General features: G+C 40.3%; 1 long non-coding RNA gene across 1 annotated transcript; it reads right to left on the bottom strand.

Moving 5' to 3' along the window:
* Positions 1 to 74: 74 nt before the first annotated feature.
* LOC144315138 (uncharacterized) lies at positions 75 to 27,923 on the bottom strand. The gene is made up of 2 exons (XR_013380914.1): positions 27,802 to 27,923; positions 75 to 2,210 (listed from the first exon to the last, which is right to left on the bottom strand). It is a non-coding gene; the product is annotated as an uncharacterized LOC144315138 (long non-coding RNA).
* Between the last annotated feature and the right edge of the window lie 24 nt (positions 27,924 to 27,947).

Raw genomic sequence — 27,947 nt, 5'->3', positions numbered from 1 at the left:
AAGTACAAATTTAATATTTTTTTTACCAGTTCCAAACTTTCAATTCACTATTTAGAAGCCTACAAGAAACAAAATTCAGCACGTGATTATTTTTTATTCAATTGCAAGATTGCAAGAATAGACTGTTTCCTTACAAAATATACTCATCATTCACAGATGTAGATGTGAACTTGTTATGCCAAGATGAGGCAGATGTGGTTCTATCCACTTGGGGACAGGTGCTTCATTTATTCCTTCTCTGACGTTCTTCTTTTCTTTATATAGATTTCTGTTTCTGACCTATATCACTTTCCTTCCACTGAGGAACTTCTTTTTAACATTTCTTGTAGGACAGACCTACCGGTGATAAATTCCTTTGGTTTTTGTTTGTCAGAGAACATCTTTATTTCTCCTTCAGTTTGAAGGACAACTTTGTGGGATGCAGAGTTCTAGGCCGGTAGTCTGTTCATTTTAACATCTTAAATATTTTATTCCACTGTCTTCTTGAAGGCATGCATGGTTTCTGATGAGAAGTCCACTGTATTTATTATCCTTCTTCCTCTATATGTACAATGCTTTTTCCCCCCTCTCACTTCTTTCAAGATTTTTCTGCCTTTGATTTTTGGAAATCTGAATGATATGCCTAGGTGTAGATTTTTTGGAAAATACTGATTCTTGCTCTCTGAACTGCCTGGATCTATGGTTTGGTGTCTATCATTAATTTTGGAAAGTTCTCATTATCACTGCATATTCTTTTCTATTCTATTCCCTCATGCTTCTCCTTGATATTTTATACCCTTGAAACTTATCTCACAGTTCATGGATGGTCCATTTGGGTCCCCTCCCCCCATTCCCTTTTCCATTTGCATTTCTTTATCCCCCTGCTCACTGATTCTTGCCTAGGTTGTGTTGAGTCTCCTGATGAACGCTTTGAAGGCATTCTTTATTTCTTTTATAGTATTTCTAATTTCTAACATTTCTTTTTTATTCTATCTTAGCAATTCCATCTCTTTGCTTACATTACCCATCCTTTCTTGTATGTTGCTTACTTTTTTTCCACTAGTGCCCTTAACATATTAATCACAGCTATTTAAATTCCCTGTCTGATAATTTCAACATCTGTGTCATATCTAAATCCAGTTCTGAGGACTGCTCTGTCTCTTCAGGCTATGTTTCCACTTGCTTTTTGGCATGCCTTGTAATTTTCTGTTGAAAGCAGAAAATGTGGTATTAGGTAATAAGAACTGAGGTTGATAAGCCTTCAGTGTGAGGGTCTATTTTAATCTGGCTGGGAGTTAGACTGTTTAGTGCCATAAGTGCCAGAAATTCAGATTTCTCTAGTGTCCTTGTTTTGGTCTTTCTTCCAGACTTTGGGCTTCCCTATGTACTCCTTCTCAGAGAGTCTGTATCTTACAGCTTTCTCAACTGCAGGCCACTGTTATTATATTGGAGTCTGTTGGTATGGTGGCAAGGAGTGGAAAGGGGAAACATTCTATAATCTTACAACCAAATCTAAGTGCTTGTGTTTGTGTCTTGGGGCTATGACCTTCACTAGTGACTTTCCAGTGGTGTAACTTCTTTCCACCTGATCTTTTCTCCCTCTCCTGGATGTGCCATCCTCAATCTACCTCCTTGAAACTCTGACATCTGTTGACTCTATTCCTCACTCCCACTCCCTTCGGTAAAACAGGAAGTCTACAGGATGCTGGAATGGGAGGAATGCCCTTTCCTTGACTGGGATAAAATGTTGCTAAAGTCCTTCCCTCTGAAGTATAGGCCTTTATCATGGAGAAATCTCTTGGTGTATGTCTCAATGATTATTTTTCCTCTCCCCATGCCAAAGCCATGAGGGGATCTTTCTCAGATCTTCACCATGGAAATCTGGTGAGGTCCTTAGAGGTGACATTCACAAAAGTGTGGAGTCCCTTAAGACTGAAGTCCTCAGGAATTTGTCACTCTCAGGCTAATCTACATTCAGCCTCCTGCAATTCATCAAAATTACTATTTCAGTGTTCTTGACAGTTCATGGTTCCAGCAACTTTGGGAACAAGTCAACAGATCTCAGCTGTATCTCCCTGGAGCTGTGCGTCTTTCCAGGTTTCAGAATGGAGGTTTTCTTGCAACCTCATCTTTCTGTTGAGCACAAGAGATGTCATTGCTTTGCAGTGTGGTCCAGCTTTTTTCTTGGTGTCAGGATGGGATTGGCAAATTCCAGGCAATTCATGTTGCATCTTAAACCAGAAATAACAAAACGTTTTCATGAATAGATGTATGAGCAAATAAATAAAAGTAAAAACCCCATCTTCAAATCAGTCTCAAGGTTTGACTTTTCTATGACAACTACAGACCAGGACTGAAGTACCAGTGCCAACAAATTGCAGGAAATTGTCTAAGAAGCAAGCAACTATAGTCTCAAAATGGCGTAGAGAAATAACAAACTTTTTATACATTTCTTATACTCATCTTTACATATAAGAGGATTCAGTGGGATGATTGCATTGATGTGTGACTTCAACTCCTACATCTACTTAGTTATAATTTTTCTATACTCAGAAAGTACATCATCCTCATCACCAAGCAATTATGAAGAACCTATGATGTTCTAGAGTTATTGGATATTCACAAAAGATGTGATCAGTGAGTCAGGGACTAGAATGTCAGCTAGAGATGAAGAAGGTATGAATAAAGAGATTAAGTAACAGAAATTTGTATAAAAATAATGGATTTTCATGTATTGCTAGAGGATGCACATTGATTCCATGGCATGTGCAATATTTTAAATACTTATATAGTTAATTTATTGAAGTACGACTTTATAATTAAATATTAATTAAAAATAAATAACTCAAGGCACTATGTGTTAAGTACCAAATGAGTGGTAGAGGAAATTGCAGCACAAGATCGAAGGAGCTGTATATATGCAATAGGTAGCTGGGTACGAGTCATCATCCCCCGTTTGCAGGACCCAAACATAATTTTGTTACATTAACTGGCACTACTTAATCTCAGTTTCAGCTGAGCTCCTCCCCACCAAATATATGTCATATTATAAAGTGAGGTTTGAGACCATCCAAGCAAGACTTTATGTGATCCTTTGCTGATTGCTACTTACAGTTAAGAAAAGAAATTAAAGAGGCCAAGAAAAAGTGTGATTAAAAGAACCCCAAACATCCTTATCTTTCCACCAAGAGGAAGGTATAGAAGGTTATCTGGCTTTTACCTGAATAGGTGTTATAATAGGATCTCCAGCAGCTTAATATGTCCATGCAAAGAGTTCAAGGACCTATTGGGATAATGTCTAATTAATGCCTGGAAAATCTAAAGTCTGAAGACTCACAGTTTAGTGTTCTACCAATATGAGATCGTCATATTTTGCAGATTGCCTGCAAAGTTGTAGTGACATCAAGCAGGGGTTAACATGGGATTCCTAGGGCTTAAGGAAAGAACCATAAGCAACTTAGAAAATATGTGTTCCCTACATGAGAGAAACGGAGATAATTCTTAAGAACACCCTATGAATGTGTTCTGATACAAAGGGCCAACTTGAAACATTACCAATTCCAGGGATTGCCTCTGCCACCTCATAACAAGTACATAACTTTGCACTTATTCCTTCCACCTGGGATGCCTCTCCACCAGGTGTCTATTAGCTAACATCCTCATCCTTTTTGGGTCTTTAATCAAAAGACATCCTATCAGTGAGGACTTATAAGGCGACATTGCCTAAAGGTGCTGATACTTTATGTTCCTTTTCCCTACTAGATTTTTCCTGTTAGCCCTTACTAAATGTTGCACTTAGACATTTGTTTTATTGCTTTTCTTGTCCACTAGATTGTAAGCTCTACAAGTGCAAGAATTTTTGTCTATGTTGTTTACTACTATATCTTCAGGACCTAGAATATCACCTAACACACAGTAAGCATTCAATAAATATTTACTGACTGACTGACTGAATGAATGAATGAATGGAGAAGTAAACAAATTGACAAGGTCTATGAGAGACAAAAGTAAATGACTTTCTGAATATTCTCCATGAGTATTCTTTATTTAATATGCTTGATTATGCTAGCTTCTGATAACCTTGTGGTGCTTAGAATGGTATATTCACATAGATCAAAAAGTGTAGGTAACTGGAAATGTCAGGAACACTTCTTGTGGGAGCTGGAATTCAAACTAGGTCTTAATTGATAGGAACTGAGAGACACAAAAAAAGGTCTTTGAACAAGAGTAAAGAATCAAGAATGTCTATGAACTATGAATAGATTCATTTGTCTAAACAGAGGATTGTGTAGAGGAAATAAGCCTTTGGAAGGATACAGAGGGTATGCAGCCACAGATGACAGAAGGCCCTAATGCTATCCTAAACCTATGTGTGGAGCTAGCCTTTGCACGTAGGTATGAACTGGCTTCAAGTTAACAGAACATGTCAGAGATAAATGAGTCGAGGCTGAGGATCAGACTATGGACCAGAGACATTGAGACCTCTTGTAGGATCCTAGCCAATGTGGGGTTGTCTGGTGACCAATGAAGGCATCTGTGAGGTCCATCATGAGATTGGGTAAGGAATTGGAATAAACACACTATATGGTCCTTGCCTCTCCAATATTTTATGACTGTGGTTTTGCTTTCAAGCAGAATCTTTCAGGGCTTGGAGAAAGGTGTTGTCCTGGGAACCCTGCTGCATTCTAACAGCCTTTGAGACTCCCAGCCTTTGACTGGCCAAGGTCAGGGAAGCCAGTCATTGCATTGTTCATAGGAAGAAGAAGGTAAAAGACCTTACCTTCTTTCTGCTTTGGGCTGGCTTACCACTGTGTCTATTTGCATTTGCTTCTGTGACTTTTGCTTAGATGTCAGCTTTACTGTTGACCAATAAGTTCTTTTACACCCTGACTCAAGACAGTTTTCTCAGTTCCAAAGTTTTCTGTAGTCTTTGACCAAGATCATCATTACATTCTGCTCATGTTAGGGTAGGACCACTTAGCTTGACCTTGCATTTTCTTCTCAATCCTTCCTTGACTCATGCATAAATGGACTTTTTGTCCTCATCTTTAATTGACTGCTGCTTATAGTCAAGCTTACCATCATTTTTTTTTAAGATTTTATTTATTTATTTGAGTGAGAGAGCGTGCAAGCACAAGCTGGAGGAGAGGCAGAGGGAGAGAGAAAGAGAGAAACAGACTCTCCACTGATCAGGGAGCCCAATGTGGGGTTGGATTCCAGGCCCTTGGGATTATGACCTGAGCCAAAGGCAGATGCTTAACTGACTAAGCCACCCAGGTGCCCTTACCATCATTTCTGATGAGTCTAGGCCTGTCTGAGAATTTTCACTTGTTAAGTGAGACTCATTGTTTTGTTTTCTAATTCTTTTGGCCAAAATCTACATTGACCAGACCCCGTTTATTCTCTTTTCAACAATTATCCTTTATAGGCCTTGTCACAATTATAGATGTTTGTTATAATACAAATATATTTATCTGTATGTGTATTTAATAGCTATGTGTTCCCTAGTCTATAAGTAACATGAGGTCAGAAGCATGGCTCTTTCGTTTACCACTATGTGCTGAGCACCTAGAACAGTGTCTAGACCCTCAAATATTCAATAAAAAATGTGTTATTGAATATATTCCCTAAAGGATAAATATCCCTTTTACCTCCTTTACCTAAACAGGTTGTTTATTTTATGGCCCTCTTCCTACCTCTGCCAGCCTATTCCTTGCTTATGTACACTCCCACTTCTTAAAATTTGACTACAACACAAAAGGTAAATAATTATAGCATAAATCATAAATAAATGTTTTTTTAACAGAAAAGGGAAAAATGTAAAAAGTATCATTTTTAACCACCACAGATCCTTCACCACTTTCCAAATATAGTCCATCAAGAGAAGGACCCAGAACATTCCTTGAATAGTGTTCTGAAGCTCACTGAGCGTGGACTGGGATAGCTGGAAAGAAGAGGGGAGGCTCCTAAATCCAGATCCTCTCAGAAAAAAGGCACTGGGGCATCTGGGCGGCTCAGTGGTTGTGTCTGCCTTTGGCTCAGATCATGATCCTGGATTCCTGGGATCGAGCCCCACATCACTTCCCCTTAGGGAGCCTGCTTCTCCCCTGCCTATGTCTCTGCCTCTCTCTGTCTCTCATGAATAAATAAATAAAATCTTTTTAAAAAGGAAAAGAAAAGAAAAAGGCACAGCCCTTGATGGTCTTTCCCTCTGGGATCTTCAGACCACCAAAAAAGAGGGCTCTTCTTTCTGCCTGGAGTTGTTATGTATTTAATAATTGTCTTAGGGGTCTGAGGAATTCATAACTCATCTTGAATCTCATGTCCTAGCACATGGTTGGTGTGGAAATTCATTTCTCCTGTGGACACATGAATTACTTCAAGGCCCCTGAAGTTGGCAATCTGTCTATAATCTCTTTAAATCCCTTTCCTGCTTTATCAGAAATGGGTAAGAACTGTATGTGTGTCACCTTCTTTCTGACTGAATAGTTCTTAGTTCCCGCAACTAGCAGTATTTCTCAGCTGCCTGGGCACTAACAGCACATAAACTTGGGCCGAACTAAGACCAGGTCTCCCAGGTTAAGAGATAAACTTCTCACACCTTCGGAATGTCTGATTCTGACTCATGTAGGGGCTCTGTTCATTCTTCTCAGTTTGAGAGCAACATACCTACAGCTCTTTCATGTAACGTTCTGTATTTTTTTTTTAAAGATTTTATTTATTCATGAGAGACACAGGCAGAGGCACAGGCAGAGGGAGAAGCAGGCTCACCACGGGGAGCCCAATATGGGACTTGATCCCAGGACCCTGGGATCACAGCCTGAGCCAAAAGCAGGTGCTCAACCACTGAACCAGGCAGGCATCCCTAAAGTTCTGTATTTTTAAGTGCTATTGGATTCCTTCTCATTTCTATGTTGCATGTTTACTGAAAACTTAATAAATTACTGACACAAATTCTAGGGAGGATTTCTTCCTCAGACTGGTGTATGGCAATGACGATTCTGATACCTGTGCCTCTCCACCAGAGTTTCTGATGTAACTGGTGCATAGTCAAGTCCAGGCATCAGAACAGCTTAGAAAGTATCCAGGTGATTCTAACAGAGGAGAGAACTGTTGATCTAGAGAGGGACATCTCAAAATTTAACATATATGAGATTCACCTGGAAATCTTTTGAAACTGCAGCCCCAGTAGGGGTCTTGGGTAGAGCCTGAGGCTCTACATTTCTAACAAGCTTCCAAGTGATGCCAGTATTTCTAATCCACAGACCACATTCAAGTAACATGGTTCATTGAATAAGATATAACTATTTAAATTTAAATATGAAGTTTTATTACTCTATGAAGTAAAATTAAATGAAAGTAGAATTGCAGATCCTCAGTCATATTAGCCACATTTCAAGTGCTCAGCAGCCACATGTAGCTAATGGCTCTTGTCCTGAACAGGGCTGAGTAAAAAAAAAAAAATTCTGTCATAGAAGGGTCTATTGGACAGTGCCACTCTAGCCTCTTCATTTTCTTGTACTTCAGTTTGCAAGAGATTACATTGGCCAAGCCTATGGCTCCTGTGTTTCTGTAGCACCTGAGAGCTTTAGTAGCACATGTATTTTGTATGCATTTTTGCTTTGGACTTTTAAAGGCAAACTTCTTCCCTAAGAGAGTAGGAGGCCCTAGAAAGCTTTGATTTCAAGACCAGCTTTGGGCCTCAGTAGTTGATTTGTAATATGACTGTTTTTGTTGCTGCTGCTGTTTTAGTTAAGGCAAACTTTATTAAAGATTCGAGTGAGTTAATTTACCCTCTCTGGTTATTTTTAAACTCTTTTTAAGGAAGCCTTTAAAAAAGTTTTTTTTTTTTTAACAATTTCTTTTACCAACCTCTTTTACTGACATTGCCTGAAAGCCAACTTTGTCATGGTATCTGTTTATTGTCTGTGCGCTCAGGTATAGCCACCTGCCCACCCTTCCTTTAATCCATTCAACTCTAGCAGGACAGAAGACCTGCAGCCCTGCGCTGCTCAGATGCTTGGGGAGTTACAGAAGAAACAGCCATGGCACTTCCCCCTCACCGAGTTCATAATTGAATAGAGGACCTATGATGAGACAAGTAAAACTCAAAATCTCATTAAGTTGCTAGCAGAGGCTAGCGAGTGGTAACACATTAAAACATTAAACCAGATTAGTTTCTCATATTAGCCACCTATCACTGAGCAAAGGGCAGCGGCCAATAAAATGGTACACGGGAGAGGTAGAATTAATGGAGGGAGAGGAGGCCACAGTAAGGTCAGGGGCAGGCTGAGACAGGAAAGGGCGGCACACCGACTAGGGTGCGGCCCTTCTGGGGAAACAACTTGGGGAAGGCAGGGGGCCTCAGGGGGGGACAGGACACGGCGGGGGGTGGGGGCATGAAAGAAGCAATGAGGCAAAATGGGAAGCCAATGGAAGCGATTGACAGACTTCAGTTGTTTCAGAATTTTTTTTAAGATTTTATTTATTTATTTTAAAGAGAGAGAGACAGCACGTGGGTTGAGGCAGAGGGAGAGAATCTCAAGCAGACTCCACCCTGAGCACGGAGCCGATCTCACCCCTGAGATCATGACCCTGAACCCAAAGCAGTGGCTGGACGCTTAACCACCGGAGCCACCCCAGTGCCCTAACTGGTTCACAATTCTATAGAAAGCCATAGCCCTATGTTTACTGTACCCTCATCAGGGCAATCATACCCTAGGATGGAGAGGATGTGAGTGTGAGGAAGGAGCCAAGGATGCAGATGGGTCTGAAAGAGTGGTCTTTGTCTTGCTGCCTCCTGAGCCCACTCTGAAAGAAGGATCGGCCTGAACAAGGAAAGTAGTAAGAGAGACTTTAAGTCTCTACAGTGCAGGGCCGACAGGACTGGACTGGAAGGACTGGAGAGTCCATTCTATTTCCAGCGTGACCCGGAGGTCTTGCGGTGTTCGTGGTGCCTGGGCACCACCCCTGTGCCTGCTTCCTACAGAGTGGCTCCATTTCTGTCTGTTTACCTATCAGCTTCCAGATACCACTGATCAACACACTGTATTTGTTAGAATCCTCCCAGCCATTGCCTCAGAGCCTCTCCTAACCCTTAAACCCTTACATTCATCTTAGAAATTAAAAAGTGTGAGAGAGGAGGAGGTGGAGGGAGGGAGGTATGCGGGTGGAGAGAGAGAGCACACACTATGGCCCACCTGGGGCAGAAGAGGAAGAGACTGGACGTCTCCACTACACCAAGCCACAGAGAGCCCTTTCCCAGAACTCATACTTGTTAATGAGACGGGGTCATGAAGATCACCCACCCAGCTTTGCACAGGAAGCTTATAAAGAAAGTTGATGGATCAAAACTTGTACATCCACATTAGCTATCATTCTGGAAAATGGCCCACATACTTGAATGACATTGACTTTGTTCAGCCACTTTGGTTCCTTAAAATTAGTGCCCCATTAGGTTCCAAGCATAGTTGTCCTGAACCTCCATGAAACTTTGGTTTCCTGAGCAATTGGTGCTCTGCGGCACACACCTCTGGAGTTAATGCCCTGCTGTGGGAAAAAGGTGAGGCATGTTGATTTGAAAGGCAGGTGGGAGCCAATTCATAAGGCTTCAGCTTATGTACCCAGGGTCATCACCTCTGGGAAGGACTAGCCCTCCTGACATATGCCCTTGACCAGAAGGTCAACACAGAAAACTCTTCACTCTGAAAACAGAGCCCTCCGGCTGAGAGAAATAACCCAACCATGATTTAGAGAGAAGCGTATTTCTCTTTTCAAATTTTCCAACTTGACATGTTGCTGTAGTGCACTTCACATCTGATTACATTAGTCACATCACATTATACCGTATCAGATGTGACATGATGCAAAGGGACTGTGAACTGTGTATAAAGATGTACCAGCAGCCAATAACTTCAACCCATTCCTGATGTGGGAGCTGAGCCGCCTACCTTGCCTCTGTTAATTCAGATAAAGCATCTGATTCTTTTGTCAAAGGGCGGGGGCCATAATCCTCACCTGCGTTATCCGTTAGAATAGAAATGCTTCTACATCTCTTGCTTAAATCAGGGCTGTTTTTCCCATCCTAGGACCAAATCTAGAATTTCATCTCTTCTAAAGTTCCCAAAATGATCTCCTATGCATCTCACACATTCCAATTTGCAAGAGACTTTCAAAATCACCATCATCTCACTGATATTCCATATTCTTAGAAGCCAAAATTTAGTAGACTTTTCCACAGTTGGCTAGGTGATTTAGAGTATTCTGACCAGAATCGCAAGGGTGGAGGATGGGGCAAGATATAGCCCACTATCTGAGACTCCCTCTTTCTGGCACAGAAAAACCAGCTGGCTTTTGCCCCATATGGCCTGTGTTGTCATGACAGGCTGCATTTGGTGCTTGCATTTGGTGTTTAAATTCATTTAGTTTTATTTTAATCTAAATATTTATTTAAAGGAAACTACTGGAGACATATTACAACCCTGGTAAACCAACTTCAAGATGAAAATTAAAATATTATCCTGGTTTCCCCAGAAGGAAGAGCAAAGAAAATGACACATAAATCTGACCAGCCACAGTATGGTGAGAACTAACGTAATCCAAGAGTTGAACTTGACTCTTACCACAGGTTGTCTTTCTTTCCTCATTCTCAAAGAGGCAAAAGAGAACTCTCTGTTTCAGAAAGGGTGGTTTGGGCTACAAGCATCAGAATCTGTAATAGATAGCCTTAAAAAAAAAAAAAAAATAAGGAAATGTAACAAAAGAAGAAGTCCCAGAAGTGGAACAGCTCCAGAATCAATTTCTTCTGTTGGTGAATCTTGTCATAAAGAACCCAATAGTGTGGCTCTAACTTCAGCCTCAGGCCATGGAAACACTGTTACTAGAGCTCCAGACTTGATATCCCGATACAATGACTTCAGAGGAACAATATAGGCTCTGTCTTCCTTTCTTAGAAGGGGGGAAACTTTTCCAAGAACCACTTTACCCTTACCCTAAAAGACAACCCCTCGAACGCATCGGCCAGGATCATGCCACATATACTTGTTTTTAAATCAACTTTTGGCAAGAGGAACGGGATCACTATAACCAGACAAGGGAAGCAACCACAACTGTCACGATGTTGCAGCTGCTGCCTCAGAAGCAAACACTGAGAAACACCACTTAGACATCAGAAGTGGGAAATAGCAGTGGGATGCGGCCAGCTGGGGAAATGCTCTGGGTGAAATTCAGCCTGGATTTATACTCCGACTCATGGTGGGAGAGTCCAGAACCAGGGGTCCACCATGTAATTACCACATGCCACCAACTACGATGGGGTCTCCCTACCACCCTGCCCTGGCCTGCCTCTATGTCTGGGAGACAGTGAGTGTTCAACTTCCAAGAACAGCATACTCTCTCCCCCACAGGGCAGGTCATCACCAATTCTTATTTGTACGATATAGATGTATTCTGACTTTTACACATCAGATATGTATGTATGTTTGAAAACAGCTGCTGTGACTCTCCTAGGATGATTCTTGTCCAAGCAAAATATCTCCGGTTTCTAAAAACATCCCTGCTATGCATAAGGTAGAACTTCCTCTTGGCTCCACTCACTACAACTCAGGCCTAGGCTGGCTAGCTGCCCTGAGTTGCTAGTCATTGGCACTTTGGGGTGCATTAATTTCATCATATTAAATTTTTCCTGAAGTTTCTGAGAGAGAACCAGGAGACAACGAGGAAAGAAAGCACGACTAGAGTAGGCTGACATTTTTAAGAGACTTCAGAGAAGAATGAAGCATTGAAGGCACACCTTGTGATGACACCAACCTCCCTAAGATGCATGATATTTTTGTGGTGTGTGCCAGCGCAAGAGCAGGCCAGGCAGCCTAGGCAAGCTGGGGTGAGCTGAGATAGGTCCATTTCTCAGAAAATGGGGCTTGCCAGAAAACACTGGAAAGAAGTCCTGAGTAGCAGATAAAATGAATTCATTCATTCACCGAAAGTCTGTTGAATGCCTACGATGGTCCAGGCACTCCACTAAATGTTGGATATGTAGTTTGGAAAGTGCCCAACAATAAACATTTGTTTGTCTAAGGGTATTAATGAGAGGAAGTGGGGGCAGGGGCGGAGGAGGGAAAGGTGCACAACTCAAAGGAATGAGGGTATCTCAATATCCATTTGAAGGGTGGCATGAGGAATAGAAACAGGCACTTATCCAGTCCTACAGGATGTAAGTTATAACGAAGGCTATATGCCTCTTGACTTTGGGTAGAGGATGACAACGGAAGACTTCAGTTCTAAAAGAACAAAGTAGTTCGAGAACCACAAGCAGCAAGACAGGGACCCAGCTACCATGATTAGGACACAAAGAGGAGACTGGATCTTCTGCCCTTGAGAGAAGTACCTTTATGTAAACTGGAGTTCAAGGTCACAGCCAAGTGGGTAGCACGATTGACATAGTGCTGATCCTCAGAGTCAGACCATAAAATCCTCCCAGGCTGAGATCAAGATTGGTCCTGGAGCCTAAGGCCTGGAGCAGAAGTGAACCTATATATAAGGGTCACATAAGGGGATCCCTGGGTGGCGCAGTGGTTTAGCGCGGCCTTCAGCCCAAGGCGTGATCCTGGAGACTCAGGATCGAGTCCCACGTCGGGCTCCCTGCATGGAGCCTGCTTCTCCCTCTGCCTATGTCTCTGCCTCTCTCTCTCTCTCTCTCTGTGACTATCATAAATAAATAAATAAACAAAAATTAAAAAAAAAATAAGGGTCACATAATTCCAGAGGTCAACATATCCTCATCATAGGCCACCACTTCCCCTCTCAACTACTCCTCTTCCTTGATATGCCAATCTTCGTTTCTTCAATTTGGGAGCTGTTGTGGCCCATTAGATCAAGCAGAATGGAACAATCTGCTTCCTCGGGGCTCCTTCTCAGTAATACTAAGTTACACTTGAATAAAACATTTTGTTTCTCAGCATTATGGGAACTACTAACCAAGGAGAGGTACAATTACTGTAATCCAAAATTTAAGATGCACACACAATGCCTAAATGGACAGCAGATCACTCAAATCTAAGCAGAACTAAGATAGTCATATAATTTAGTTGGACTTACCTCTGAAAGGTGGAAGGCAATATTCACCCCAAGTATAAGATGTTTGATAACAAAATTCTTTCCTCTTTGATCACCATATTTTTTCTCCCTTGTAAGCATGTCAATAGTTGCAAACTTCAGGCAACTGGAAATTTTCTAGCCACACGACATTCTAGAGTGTTGCATAAAATGCTTAATACTAATCAATTTTAATTAACAGCTTTGGCTCATTTGATTATTAGATTCTTGGAATTTCTCATTTAAATACCAGCCCTTCATTTTTAAGATAGAAGGATATGGTTTCTCTTCTAACCAGAGCAAATTGCTCCATGGTATACAAATAAATTCTCTGCTTCCCAGAACCGATGGCAAATTCACAAAGCTCCATAAAACTCATGCATGACTTGCTGCTGCAGCTGCATAATTAAAAGAAAACTAATATATTGACTAGTTCTCCTCAGAATAGCATTCATAAGTCACTGCTGCTTGAGAAAAGCTTGTCGCTAAAAGGATTATGGCCAATATCAGTTTTATGATTAAAGAGAAAGCATGACTGTGGTCTGTCTTGTCCAATCTTCTCCCAGATATCCAAAATGCTCCACTGGCTGATTTTTTATGTAAGTCTTGAACCATCATGACAACCATAAGGAAATAGTTATCCAATGTACAGATTTACCACCAGAGTTATTGCCTTATCCTCGTTACACAGGCCCTCTGCCTCCCAAATCCAATCCATAGAAGGCATATTTTTAGCAGTGACTAAAGGACTCCATGCTCTAATTTATGCACACATATAAAATCAATAATTACTTAGTCGACCTTTTCATTCGTCTAAATTTGGCCTGGCATAATGGAAGCTGCCCACACAGTTCCCATTGAGAATGATAAATAGGAGATAGTGGTGCATCTCTATCTTCTCTCTAAGGGTCAGATGAAATCAGAGGCAGCTCAAACCTCAGGCAGTCCTTGAACGGAGCCACATAAACTTCTGTTTGAAGTAGATTTCATTCTGTTGAGTGTCATGCTACTTTTTGAAGAGGAACTTCCACTACAATCCACTCTGGCTAGATGCAAGACTCATGCCTTAAGTGTGTTGGCCTGATTAATTAATGAGAGCAGCTCTTGCAATGAGTGCCAGTGGATAAGGAGTACAGTGCCCAGAATGGACACAAGGCAAGAGGATGCTCCCACGAAAAGTTAGCTACAGACCCTCTTGTGCAAGATGTGGAATAAAACATCTGTAAGTCCAGATAGACTTCTAGAAACATTTCTCCATACCCAATTCCTTCCAATTCCCCCCTCCCTTGCAGTTTTGGGGGTCTTTTCAATATTGTCCAACACTTCTGTAAGGCTGGCTTCCTACTAAATGAACAGTAATTATACCCTTACTTTGTTTTTAAAGACTGGATTTCTGGCTTAGAGTGTGGCTCTTTTCTTTTTCCTGAACTTGTTCAGAACAAGAAAGTAATTTTCTCATACTAGCATGATTTGGGGCAAAGATTAGGATTACACTCAGTAGCAAGCTTAGATTCTAGATTGGACTTCCCTGTTATCAGGGCAGAGTGGAGACCTCCATGCCTGTGACTGGAACTCCATGCCATTGTTCTCATTGGGTGGAGTATTTGGACATCTTTACCACACAGCTGGACCACACAAAACAAGGAGCTCTCCCTCCACCTTGCCCCCTACAAACTGGACCCCAGTAAACCTAGAACTTACACTGGGACTTTCAGACTGTTCCTTGTATTTACCAGTTGATGACCTCGTCTAGATCCACTGAAGTAATTAAGTTATAGATAGGCACTGGTGAATTGGTAAGGTGCCAAATAATTATGATCGTAACAATGTTGGTATTGTGACTACCCTTTAGTTTTATTGATTGATTGATTGATTGATTGATTGATTTTAAGATTTTTTTTAAATTTATTTATTCATCAGAGAGAGAGGCAGAGGCACAGGCAGAGGGAGAAGCAGGCTCCATGCAGGGAGCCCATCGTGGGACTGGAACCCGGGTCTCCAGGATCAGGCCCTGGGCTGGAGGCGGCACTAAACTACTGAGCCACTCGGGCTGCCTTATTTATATTTTTTTAGTGTAACTACCCTTTATTGAACATTTATTACGCACTTATCATTTGATAGGTGCTTAAAGTTCTTTATATGTATTGATTCCTTCAATGTTTATCACAACCCGAGTGCAAGAACAAGTAGTGTTTCCATTTTGTTGATGAAACTACTGAGGTACAGAGAGGACAGGTGACCTTGCCTAAAGCCACAGAGATTAGTAAGTGGTAGAACTGGGCTTTAAACCTAAGCAGTCTTATTCCAGGGTTCAAGTTCATCCATGGAGCTCTCACTCGTTTAGAATTCTGCATGAGTTACCTGACCTAAGCCTCATAAGACACTCTGCTCTCCCATCCCTGTTTTTGAGCCGATACGCTATAGTGCCTCTTTGTATTTTCTGCCTGGTAATATGGGACTTGTTCAGAAGGTTGGAACAAAGGCTCAGCTAGGACGGCCTACTAAGTACCAGACATTCTCTGTCACCACTCCTTGTGTTTATCAACCACTTTTTAGGAAAGTTCAATATTCCTCGGCACGGATGCCTGGCATGGAAAAAGCACAGAGCGCATCCAGCAAATGCCGACACAAGGGAGTGGTGGAGAAAAGATCACACAGCCTAGAAGCCAGGAGGGGAGGGAAAAGAAGGCAGAGAAGAGGCTTTGGAACACAAAAGCCCCAGACTCTCAGGGGCTTGGTGGCCAGCTGCTCACATCTTTGCATAAAACATGGGCACAGGGCTGTCAGGGGACACAGTAAGTATGGCTCCCAGGGGCAGCCAGCAAATCAGAGAATGTGCCTTGGTGAAGAGAGGAGTTCAGGAAAAAGGGTAAAAAGAGGCTTTCCTCTTGCCTATGCCTAAGAAATGTATATTTTGCAGAGCTAAAGGGAAAATCAGAACAATTCAAGTGCTAAGGCACTGCCTATGTTGCTTTAAATTCTCCTGGCAACATCTAACATCCTCACCAACACAGAGGGGAATCTAGCCACCTGTCAACCCCAAGACGCACTACCGACTGTTCGGGGAGATATTCTAGACAGGAAGGAGCCTGCCACAATAATTACAGCACATCGTGATGGCCTCAAACAGTACCACACTCAGTGCATTATGTAAGACCCTTTGTCAGCCCCTCTGAAAGCCATCAGCTAACTGGGCATGCTTTATTGGCCAAAGAAACTGATGTTTGGCTTTGGGTGATTTGTGGAATCTGAATTCTCATTATTCTAAAAGTATTACAGTCCACAATTGAAAACCTCCAAGGAAGGCATGCCAGGTGCCAGAAATGACAGAGAAATCTAGGGACACTAAGATTGTTTAATTACACACACAGGATTTTGTTTTAATGGATTCATTCCACTCGAGGCTTGTGCAAGTATTTTAAATTTTTAAATTAAAAATAAAACCTTAAATACTTTTATTCAGTGAGAGAAGAAAGCTTAAGAACTTGACAATTATTTACAGTATAATTAAAATAGAACCAATGAGTGAAAAAGAAGTCTGCAAGTTTATGAAATGAACATTCTGGATTAGATGACTGGCTGGAAATGAGGGGACATAGGTCCTATTCTCAGGAAAACAAGGCTAGAAGAAAAATGTCCTGTTCCAGCTTTCTTCATTCTTATGCAGAGAGAAGACAAGCTATTCCAACCAGGATGACTGGGAAGTTCAAGAAGTTGACCTACGGGGGTACATTAAAATAATTAAATATATACAGCATGGTTTTTTTTTTTAATTTTTATTTATTTATGATAGTCACACACACACACAGAGAGAGAGAGAGAATGAGAGAGAGAGGCAGAGACACAGGCAGAGGGAGAAGCAGGCTCCATGCACCGGGAGCCCGACGTGGGATTCGACCCTGGGTCTCCAGGATCACGCCCTGGGCCAAAGGCAGGTGCCAAACCGCTGAGCCACCCAGGGATCCCTACAGCATGGTTAAGTGATGACTGGCGGGGGATATGACATGTCTGTTAAATTTTGAAGGTATGAACACTAAGAATATAAGGAATTGTTTAATTCAGGAGAACAAATTATTAGGAGTAAGGAAATCTAAAGATTGAAAACAGTCTGGAAGTGGAGTAATCCTTCATGATGGGGCCTGGCTAATTTATGATTAATCTCCCAGAGGAAAGTGGTGGAGATGTATCAGTTGAGACTCTTAAATGAGGCTTGTCAGAATGCTCTCAAGTCACATCAGTGGTCCAAACCCTGAATGCACACCAGAATAAAGATGGACGCTCTAGCATCACTTTGGAGATTCTGAATCAGTAAGTTTTGGTAGGGTGTTGGAATCTATTTAAAAAGCTCTTTAGGATTTCAGCAAATCATAAGTAACAAGTATCACACTTACCTAATCATTATCATCAACTATAAAACTAGACAATTCAGACATTTTACAACATAACAGAGAATGGGAAAAGCAAAAAGGTGAGCTCCAGATTCACCTCAGGTTTCTGCCTTGGGGCACTTTTTAAATCAGCAAGGGAAAATGGATCCTAATCACAGGTCTTATTGGGATGAGTGTCATGACCATTTAAGTGAGATAATCCATGTAAAAGAGTCAGCACAGTGACTAATATATACTAAAATTTCATATTGTAGTTATTTTTAGAATTCCTCTGCAAATTAATGTTTTTCCCAAAAAGAGCATTGACATCTTGCAGACTTCAGAAAAAAAAAACTATTATTAAAGAGACAGAAATGATATTTGAGTTTTTATAAGTATAGAATTATAATTCATTTTGTTTTAATTGTTATATTGCCACTTATTTAGGGTATCTTTTATTTCCAAGTTCAGTTAGAGTCTGAGGTTGCAGAGACAGTTGGAATTTGTCGGGTGGAAAGCAGGAGAGGAGGTAACTGTACAGAGAAGGACCCCTTCCAAATAGAGATTCCCTCACATCTTTGATCAAACATTAATGTGCACATAATGTGCCAACAGAATTAGATTCTGTGACACCCAGGAGAGAACAGCTACTGGGGAGTTGTGGGCAGAATGGACATTTTGAAAGACTGGGAGCTGTTGAAGTTCTGACCAGTCAGAGTGGAAAGAAATCTCTAAAAACCCCAGGCATTCAATTAGGACTCCAAAAGGTGACACCTAAGTAGCAGGATTATTCTAGACATCTCTAACAGGGCCTGAAACCAAGCATCAACAGGACCATGCTGCATGGGAGAACAAAACTAAGCTTTCCTTACAGAAAGCCAAAAAGATATATTTTCAATAATATCATATTCACAATGTCTAATACAATATAAAACTATTTGATATCAATAAAGCAGGAAAATATACCCATACCCAAGAGAACAACCAATTAAAAACAGACCCAGAGATAATACAGATATTTATTGGAGCTAACAGAGGATTAACCCTTACACAACTATTATAAACATATATAATAATTTTTTTAATTTTTATTTATTTATGATAGTCACAGAGAGAGAGAGAGAGAGAGGCAGAGACACAGGCAGAGGGAGAAGCAGGCTCCATGCACCAGGAGCCCGACGTGGGATTCGATTCCAGGTCTCCAGGATCACGCCCTGGGCCAAAGGCAGGTGCCAAACCGCTGCGCCACCCAGGGATCCCACATATATAATAATTTAACAGAAAAAAATGGACATATGAGTAAATAGATAGGGATTCTTAGGATAGTAATGGGAACTATTTTAAAAGAACAAAGTGGAAATTCCAGAATTAGCACAGTATCTGAAATTTAAAGCATCAGTAGGTGAGCCTGAGAATGCATTAGACACTGAAGAAGAAATGCTCAGCATATTTAGGACAGGCAAATAGAACTTTACAAACCAAAATACTAGAAGAAAACGTCATGAAAAAAATAAATCTCAGTGACCTAATAGACAATGTTAAATAAGCTAACGTATGTGTAATTAGAGTGCCAGAATAAAAGAAGAGAGAGTGGGGCATATTGGGAAATACTGGGTCAGAGAAAAACATATTTCAAGAAATAATAACCAAATATATTCCAAATATGATGTCAACCCACAGATGCAGGAAGTCATAATAGACTCCAAGCAGGATAAATATAAAGAAAAACCTATGTAAGCATAGCATAGCAATGTTACTGAATACCAAATATAATGAAAAAATCTTAAAAGTAGTCCAGAGAATAAAAGACATGTTACAATGAGGGTAACAATGATAAGAATGAAAGGTGATTTCTTTTTAGAAATAATACAAGGCAGGGACTCCTGGGTGGCTCAGCGGTTGGCATCTGCCTTTAGCTCAGGTTGCGATCCTGGGTCCTGGGATCGAGTCCCACATCAGGCTCCCTGCATGGAGCCTGCTTCTCCCTCGGCCTATGGCTTTGCTCCTCTCTCTGTGTTTCTCATGAACAAATAAATAAAATCTGAAAAGAAAAGAAAAGAAAAGAAAAGAAAAGAAAAGAAAAGAAAAGAAAAGAAACACAAGGCAGAAGTGATATCTTTAAAATGCTAAGAGGAAAAGAAATAAATAAAATAAAATAAAATAAAATAAAATAAAATAAAATAAAATGCTAAGAGGAAAATAGCTATTAACCTAGAGTTCTATATCCAGCTAAATCAGCCTTCAAAAATGAAAGAAAAAGACATTTCTCAGTAAACATAGGCAGACAAAATTCATCAAGAAAAGACGTGCACCACAAAAAAACAGTAGAGAAATTCTTCAGACTGAAAGGAAATGATACCAGAGTTCAGTCTTACATGAAAAAAATGAAAAGTGCTAGCAACAATAAATATGTGGGTAAACAAAGTTTGGCTTCCTGTGATTTTCATTTCTTTAGTAGACAGTTCATTTTTTTTAAGCAAAAATATTAACAATATATTTTAGAATTCAAACACACATAAGAGAAAGTATATGCTAATAAAGGCAAAAGGAAGTATATCATTGTAAAGTTCTTATATGTGAAATGGTAAAATAAGGAATTCAAGGTAGGCTCTGATAAGTTAAGGACACATATTATAATTCAGAACAATCACAGACTTGAAGAAGGACCCAACCACATGAAAAGAGATGGATTTTTTAAATACAGAGACAAACCCTGCACCAGGCAGGGGGCAGAGCAGCTCCCCCAAGTGCTAACACCTGAGAATCAGCACAACAGGCCCCTCCCCCAGAAGACCAGCTAGAAGGACAAGTTCCAGGGGAAGTCAAGGGACTTAAAGTATACAGAATCAGAAGATACTCCCCCGTGTTTGTTTGTTTGTTTGTTTGCTTTTTGATTTCTGTTTGCTTCCCCCACCCTTTTTTCCCTTTCTTTTTCTTTCTCTTTTTCTTCTCTTTTTTCTTTTTTTCTTCCTTTTTTTCTTTTTCTCTTTTCTTTCCTTCTTTCTCTCTCTTTTTCTCCTTTTCCCAATACAACTTGTTTTTGGCCATTCTGCACTGAGCAAAATGACTAGAAGGAAAATCTCACCTCAAAAGAAAGAAACAGAAACAGTCCTCTCTCCCACAGAGTTACAAAATCTGGATTACAATTCAATGTCAGAAAGCCAATTCAGAAGCACTATTATACAGCTACTAGTGGCTCTAGAAAAAAGCATAAAGGACTCAAGAGACTTCATGACTGCAGAATTTAGATCCAATCAGGCAGAAATTAAAAATCAATTGAATGAGATGCAATCCAAACTAGAAGTCCTAACGACGAGGGTTAAGAGGTGGAAGAACGAGTGAGTGACATAGAAGACAAGTTGATGGCAAAGAGGGAAACTGAGGAGAAAAGAGACAAACAATTAAAAGACCATGAGGTTAGATTAAGGGAAATAAATGACAGCCTGAGGAAGAAAAATCTACGTTTAATTGGGGTTCCCAAGGGCACCGAAAGGGACAGAGGGCCAGAATATGTATTTGAACAAATCCTAGCTGAAAACTTTCCTAATCTGGGAAGGGAAACAGGCATTCAGATCCAGGAAATAGAGAGATCCCCCCTAAAATCAATAAAAACCGTTCAACACCTCGACATCTAATAGTTAAGCTTGCAAATTCCAAAGATAAAGAGAAGATCCTTAAAGCAGCAAGAGACAAGAAATCCCTGACTTTTATGGGGAGGAGTATTAGGGTAACTGCAGACCTCTCCACAGAGACGTGGCAGGCCAGAAAGGGCTGGCAGGATATATTCAGGGTCGTAAATGAGAAGAACATGCAACCAAGAATACTTTATCCAGCAAGGCTCTCATTCAAAATGGAAGGAGAGATAAAGAGCTTTCAAGACAGGCAGGAACTGAAAGAATATGTGACCTCTAAACCAGCTCTGCAAGAAATGTTAAGGGGGACTCTTAAAATTCCCCTTTAAGAAGAAGTTCAGTGGAACAATCCACAAAAACAAGGACTGAATAGATACCATGATGACACTAAACTCATATCTTTCAATAGTAACTCTGAACGTGAACGGGCTTAATGACCCCCATCAAAAGGCGCAGGGTTTCAGACTGGATAAAAAAAGCAGGACCCATCTATTTGCTGTCTACAAGAGACTCATTTTAGACAGAAGGACACCTACAGCCTGAAAATAAAAGGTTGGAGAACCATTTACCATTCGAATGGTCCTCAAAAGAAAGCAGGGGTAGCCATCCTCATATCAGATAAACTAAAATTTACCCCGAAGACTGTAGTGGGAGATGAAGAGGGACACTATATCATACTTAAAGGATCTATCCAACAAGAGGACTTAACAATCCTCAATATATATGCCCCGAATGTGGGAACTGCCAGATATATAAATCAATTAATAACCAAAGTGAAGAAATACTTAGATAATAATACACTTATACTTGGTGACTTCCATGTAGCTCTTTCTATACTCGATAGGTCTTCTAAGCACAACATCTCCAAAGAAACGAGAGCTTTAAATGATACACTGGACCAGATGGATTTCACAGATATCTACAGAACTTTACATCCAAACTCAACTGAATACACATTCTTCTCAAGTGCACATGGAACTTTCTCCAAAATAGACCACATACTGGGTCACAAATCGGGTCTGAACCGATACCAAAAGATTGGGATCGTCCCCTGAATATTCTCAGACCATAATGCCTTGAAATTAGAACTAAATCACAACAAGAAGTTTGGAAGGACTTCAAACACATGGAGGTTAAGGACCATCCTGCTAAAAGATGAAAGGGTCAACCAGGAAATTAAGGAAGAATTAAAAAGATTCATGGAAACTAATGAGAATGAAGATACAACCATTCAAAATCTTTGGGACGCAGCAAAAGCAGTCCTAAGGGGGAAATACATCGCAATACAAGCATCCATTCAAAAACTGGAAAGAACTCAAATACGAAAGCTAACCTTACACATAAAGGAGCTAGAGAAAAAAACAGCAGACGATCCTACACCCAGCAGAAGAGACTTAATTAAGATTCGAGCAGAACTCAACGAAATCGAGACCAGAAGAACTGTGGAACAGATCAACAGAACCAGGAGTTGGTTCTTTGAAAGAATTAATAAGATAGATAAACCATTAGCCAACCTTATTAAAAAGAAGAGAGAGAAGACTCAAATTAATAAAATCATGAATGAGAAAGGAGAGATCACTACCAACACCAAGGAAATACAAACGATTTTAAAAACATATTATGAACAGCTATCCGCCAATAAATTAGGCAATCTAGAAGAAATGGACGCATTCCTGGAAAGCCACAAACTACCAAAACTGAAACAGGAAGAAATAGAAAACCTGAACAGGCCAATAACCAGGGAGGAAATTGAAGCAGTCATCAAAAACCTCCCAAGACACAAGAGTCCAGGGCCAGATGGCTTCCCAGGGGAATTCTATCAAACGTTTAAAGAAGAAACCATACCTATCCAACTAAAGCTGTTTGGAAAGATAGAAAGAGATGGAGTACTTCCAAATTCGTTCTATGAGGCCAGCATCACCTTAATTCCAAAACCAGACAAAGACCCCACCAAAAAGGAGAATTACAGACCAATATCCCTGATGAACATGGATGCAAAAATTCTCAACAAGATACTAGCCAATCGGATCCAACAATACATTAAGAAAATTATTCACCATGACCAAGTAGGATTTATCCCTGGGACACAAGGCTGGTTCAACACCCGTAAAACAATCAATGTGATTCATCATATCAGCAAGAGAAAAAACAAGAATCATATGATCCTCTCGTTAGATGCAGAGAAAGCATTTGACAAAATACAGCATCCATTCCTGATCAAAACTCTTCAGAGTGTAGGGATAGAGGGAACATTCCTCAACATCTTAAAAGCCATCTATGAAATGCCCAGAGCAAATATCATTCTCAATGGGGAAGCACTGGGAGCCTTTCCCCTAAGATCAGGAGCAAGACAAGGATGTCCACTCTCACCAACATAGTACTGGAAGTCCTAGCCTCAGCAATCAGACAACAAAAAGACATTAAAGGCATTCAAATTGGCAAAGAAGAAGTCAAACTCTCCCTCTTCGCAGATGACATGATACTCTACATAGAAAACCCAAAAGCCTCCACCCCAAGATTGCTAGAACTCATACAGCAATTTGGCAGCGTGGCAGGATACAAAATCAATTCCCAGAAATCAGTGGCATTTCTATACAGTAACAATGAGACTGAAGAAAGAGAAATTAAGGAGTCAATCCCATTTACAATTGCACCCAAAAGCATAAGATACCTAGGAATAAACCTAACCAAAGAGGTAAAGGATCTATACCCTAAAAACTATAGAACACTTCTGAAAGAAATTGAGGAAGACACAAAGAGATGGAAAAATATTCCATGTTCATGGATTGGCAGAATTAATATTGTGAAAATGTCAATGTTACCCAGGGCAATTTACACGTTTAATGCAATCCCTATCAAAATACCATGGACTTTCTTCAGAGAGTTAGAACAAATTATTTTAAGATTTGTGTGGAATCAGAAAAGACCCCGAATAGCCAGGGGAATTTTAAAAAAGAAAACCATATCTGGGGGCATCACAATGCCAGATTTCAGGTTGTACTACAAAGCTGTGGTCATCAAGACAGTGTGGTACTGGCACAAAAACAGACACATAGATCAATGGAACAGAATAGAGAACCCAGAAGTAGACCCTGAACTTTATGGTCAACTAATATTCGATAAAGGAGGAAAGACTATCCACTGGAAGAAAGACAGTCTCTTCAATAAATGGTGCTGGGAAAATTGGACATCCACATGCAGAAGAATGAAACTAGACCACTCCCTTTCACCATACACAAAGACAAACTCAAAATGGATGAAAGATCTAAATGTGAGACAAGATTCCATCAAAATCCTAGAGAACACAGGCAACACCCTTTTTGAACTCAGCCACAGTAACTTCTTTCAAGATACATCCACGAAGGCAAAAGAAACAAAAGCAAAAATGAACTATTGGGACTTCGTCAAGATAAGAAGCTTTTGCACAGCAAAGGATACAGCCAACAAAACTAAAAGACAACCTACAGAATGGGAGAAGATTTTTGCAAATGACGTATCAGATAAAGGGCTAGTTTCCAAGATCTATAAAGAACTTCTTAAACTCAACACCAAAGAAACAAAGAATCCAATCATGAACTGGGCAAAAGACATGAACAGAAATCTCACAGAGGAAGACATAGACATGGCCAACACGCACATGAGAAAATACTCTGCATCACTTGCCATCAGGGAAATACAAATCAAAACCACAATGAGATACCACCTCACACCAGTCAGAATGGGGAACATTAACAAGGCAGGAAACCACAAGTATTGGAGAGGATGCGGAGAAAAGGGAACCCTCTTACACTGTTGGTGGGAATGTGAACTGGTGCAGCCACTCTGGAAAACTGTGTGGAGGTTCCTCAAAGAGTTAAAAATAGACCTGCCCTACGACCCAGCAATTGCACTGTTGGCGATTTACCCCAAAGATTCAGATGTAATGAAACGCCGGGACACCTGCACCCCGATGTTTCTAGCAGCAATGTCCACAATAGCCAAACTGTGGAAGGAGCCTCGGTGTCCATCGAAAGATGAATGGATAAAGAGGATGTGGTTTATGTATACAGTGGAATATTACTCAGCCATTAGAAAAGACAAATACCCAGCATTTGCTTCAACGTGGATGGAACTGGAGGGTGTTATGCTGAGTGAAGTAAGTCAATCGGAGAAGGACAAACATTATATGTTCTCATTCATTTGGGGAATATAAATAATAGTGAAAGGGAATAGAAGGGAAGGGAGAAGAAGTGTGTGGGAAATATCAGAAAGGGAGACATAACAAAGAGACTCCTAACTCTGGGAAACGAACTAGGGGTGGTGGAAGGGGAGGAGGGCGGGGGATAGGGGTGAATGGGTGACGGGCACTGAGGGGGGCACTTGAGGGGATGAGCACTGGGTGTTATTCTGTATGTTGGCAAGGTGAACACCAATAAAAAATAAATTTATTATAAAAAATAATAAAAAAATAAAAAATAAATAGAGACACATATTGATTAAAGGTTAAAAAAATAGGAAGTATATATTACGCAAACACTGGTCATAAGAAAGCTGGAATGGCCATACAGTTATCAAGGTATGCTTCAAGACAAAATAGAAATAAAGAAGAACGTTTCATAATAATAACAGGATCAATTCATCACACACACATACACACAAAAAGCCTAAACGTGTATGTACCAAATCGCAGCTCCAAAATACATGATGCAAAAGTTGTCAGAAATAAGAAAGAAATAGACAAATCCACCTTTATTGCTGGAGATTTTAGCACTCAAGTCATTGATCCAACAAAGGTAGACAAGAAATCAGTAAAGATAGAGATAGGAAAAACATTATAAAACATTCCTGCGTGAATCTAAGGATGCCCATTCCTGGACTTACATTCAATAACCACTGATTTGCTCCATCTCTTTAACTTTTAGCAGAATCATAATAGCAAATTCATTCCAATCAGACAATTCACTAGTTTATTTTTTAATTAGGAGGATAAATCCAGAAACTCTTCAAAGTATTACATCTGGTATCTAACCAGGAAATTCTTTCTTTTTTATAACCTGAAGACACAAGATTCTGTTTAAATCCATTCTCTTCCCTGTGGTTTTATAATAGGCTTTTTGAAATGTAGAGATTCTAAAGATCACATAACTCAAATGTTCCATTTTACAGAAAAGAAACACCACTTACTCTTTGTGGCCCAGTTTCATTGCTACATCCCCATTTAAAGATAAGAAAGCAGTGTCTCAGAAAGGATAAGTAACCGGGCCAGGATCAAGTTGCTAAGTGGTAGAGTGTAGACTCTGACCTACACAGTCTAATTCTAAAGCCCATTATCCTCATAACAGACTTGGTAAATGCTTACTGAATTAGGATAACAACTTAAGAAAATCAAGATACCATAAATTCTAATGATGTGACTGCTTCAATATAGATTACTATGGTTGGAACCAACAGTAAAACCCACATCTTCTGAACCCTAACATCATCTACTTCCCACATTGTTTGAGAGAAGGGAAATTAAAATAAGGCAATTTGTTTTTAAATGTCGTTGATTTCAATCTAATCCCTAGTTTTTCAGCTTAATCTCTTACAACTAAAGTTGTGATTGCTTCCAATCAGATAAATTCACTCTGAAGCACAAGAAAATGTGTGGCATCCCAGTTTTCCATTTTAACCTCATTGTACCTAAAATCTAACCAATGACTTGAAATGAACAAGGGAGTACCTTGCTAAACAATAACACTACTATGGCTTTTCAATGGCAATCAAATACAGTTTATGGTTGCCTAGTCTGAACTGTTTTTAAATAAAGCTGTTTTATTTGTTCTCCAATGGCTGCCTCCACCTTGTCAAATCTCCATTTCTAGTCCTCAGTATCCCAGAAAAACCCATAGCTTTCCAGGTCTTTTCAGTTATTAAATACTCATTCCATTATAATCTCTTCTCCACTTTAATATTTAACATTTCCATTTATTTAGGGGCAGCTAGTTAGGCTTAGGACCAAGAGGAGAGATACATAATCTCAATTCTCTTTTTCCCCAGTGTTAGAGTTGAAATCAGGGCAGAGTCTTCTCAGAGATAACTCAAAATCCCCTTCCTTCTGGATATCTCGCCCTTTCAGTGTGCTAAAGCAGGGAACTAGAATAGAAAAGATGTATTGTCTCATACAGTTAGCTGACTTCTGGGGTGGTCTTCCTCTGGCTTGATCTGATTTCATCTACTGTGCAATGATCCCTGATATGTTGATGGTGTCCATGGTTTTCTTGAAACAGCCCACAATGTACTGAGGACCCCTTCAGAGAGGGAGAAGTCATTTCTTTTTGGGCCCCTGCCACTGCTTGGTGCCCCAAAATCCGTCTCTGGGCAAGCAGGAGGGGCTAAGTCTTGTTAGTTGCCTGAATATTATATGATTCATGTTTCCCTTTTGATTCCACTGGTTCTTCACTTGGGGTCTTTAGAACAAAGAGAATTTTCTATGCCCTTTAAAGTCTTCAGGAAATTTGCACTTGGAAGTCCCCCCCCCCCATTTCCTTAGTACAGTCTCTTTCTGCACTTTATTCCAGCAAGTTTCTTATTTTTGAAGATTAAAGAATTATCAAAATGGGCATTGGTCATCAGGATCATGGGTGCCTATACACTTCAGGAGAAATAGCAAACTGTCGCAAGAAGTTTCTCATCACGCTTGACTCTCCTTCACTGGGAAGCACCAGGTCAGATTCTGGTAGTATCCGGCCAGTGACAGAGATGACAGTTACCTTCTGTTACAGGCACATCAAATCCTTGCAAGTGATTCCCTTAGCACTTCCACCATGTGCATTGGAGGTAAAGAGAGTAAGCATGCCATCCTCTTCTTACTCCTGGGAAGGGAAGAGAAAACCATTGGCCACAAATACTGACCCCT

The sequence above is a fragment of the Canis aureus genome, chromosome 6, assembly GCF_053574225.1.
Source record: "Canis aureus isolate CA01 chromosome 6, VMU_Caureus_v.1.0, whole genome shotgun sequence".
Classification (NCBI taxonomy): Eukaryota; Metazoa; Chordata; class Mammalia; order Carnivora; family Canidae; genus Canis; species Canis aureus.
The sequence above is the reverse complement of the archived record's forward strand: the minus strand, read 5'-3'. Positions and strand labels throughout refer to the sequence as shown.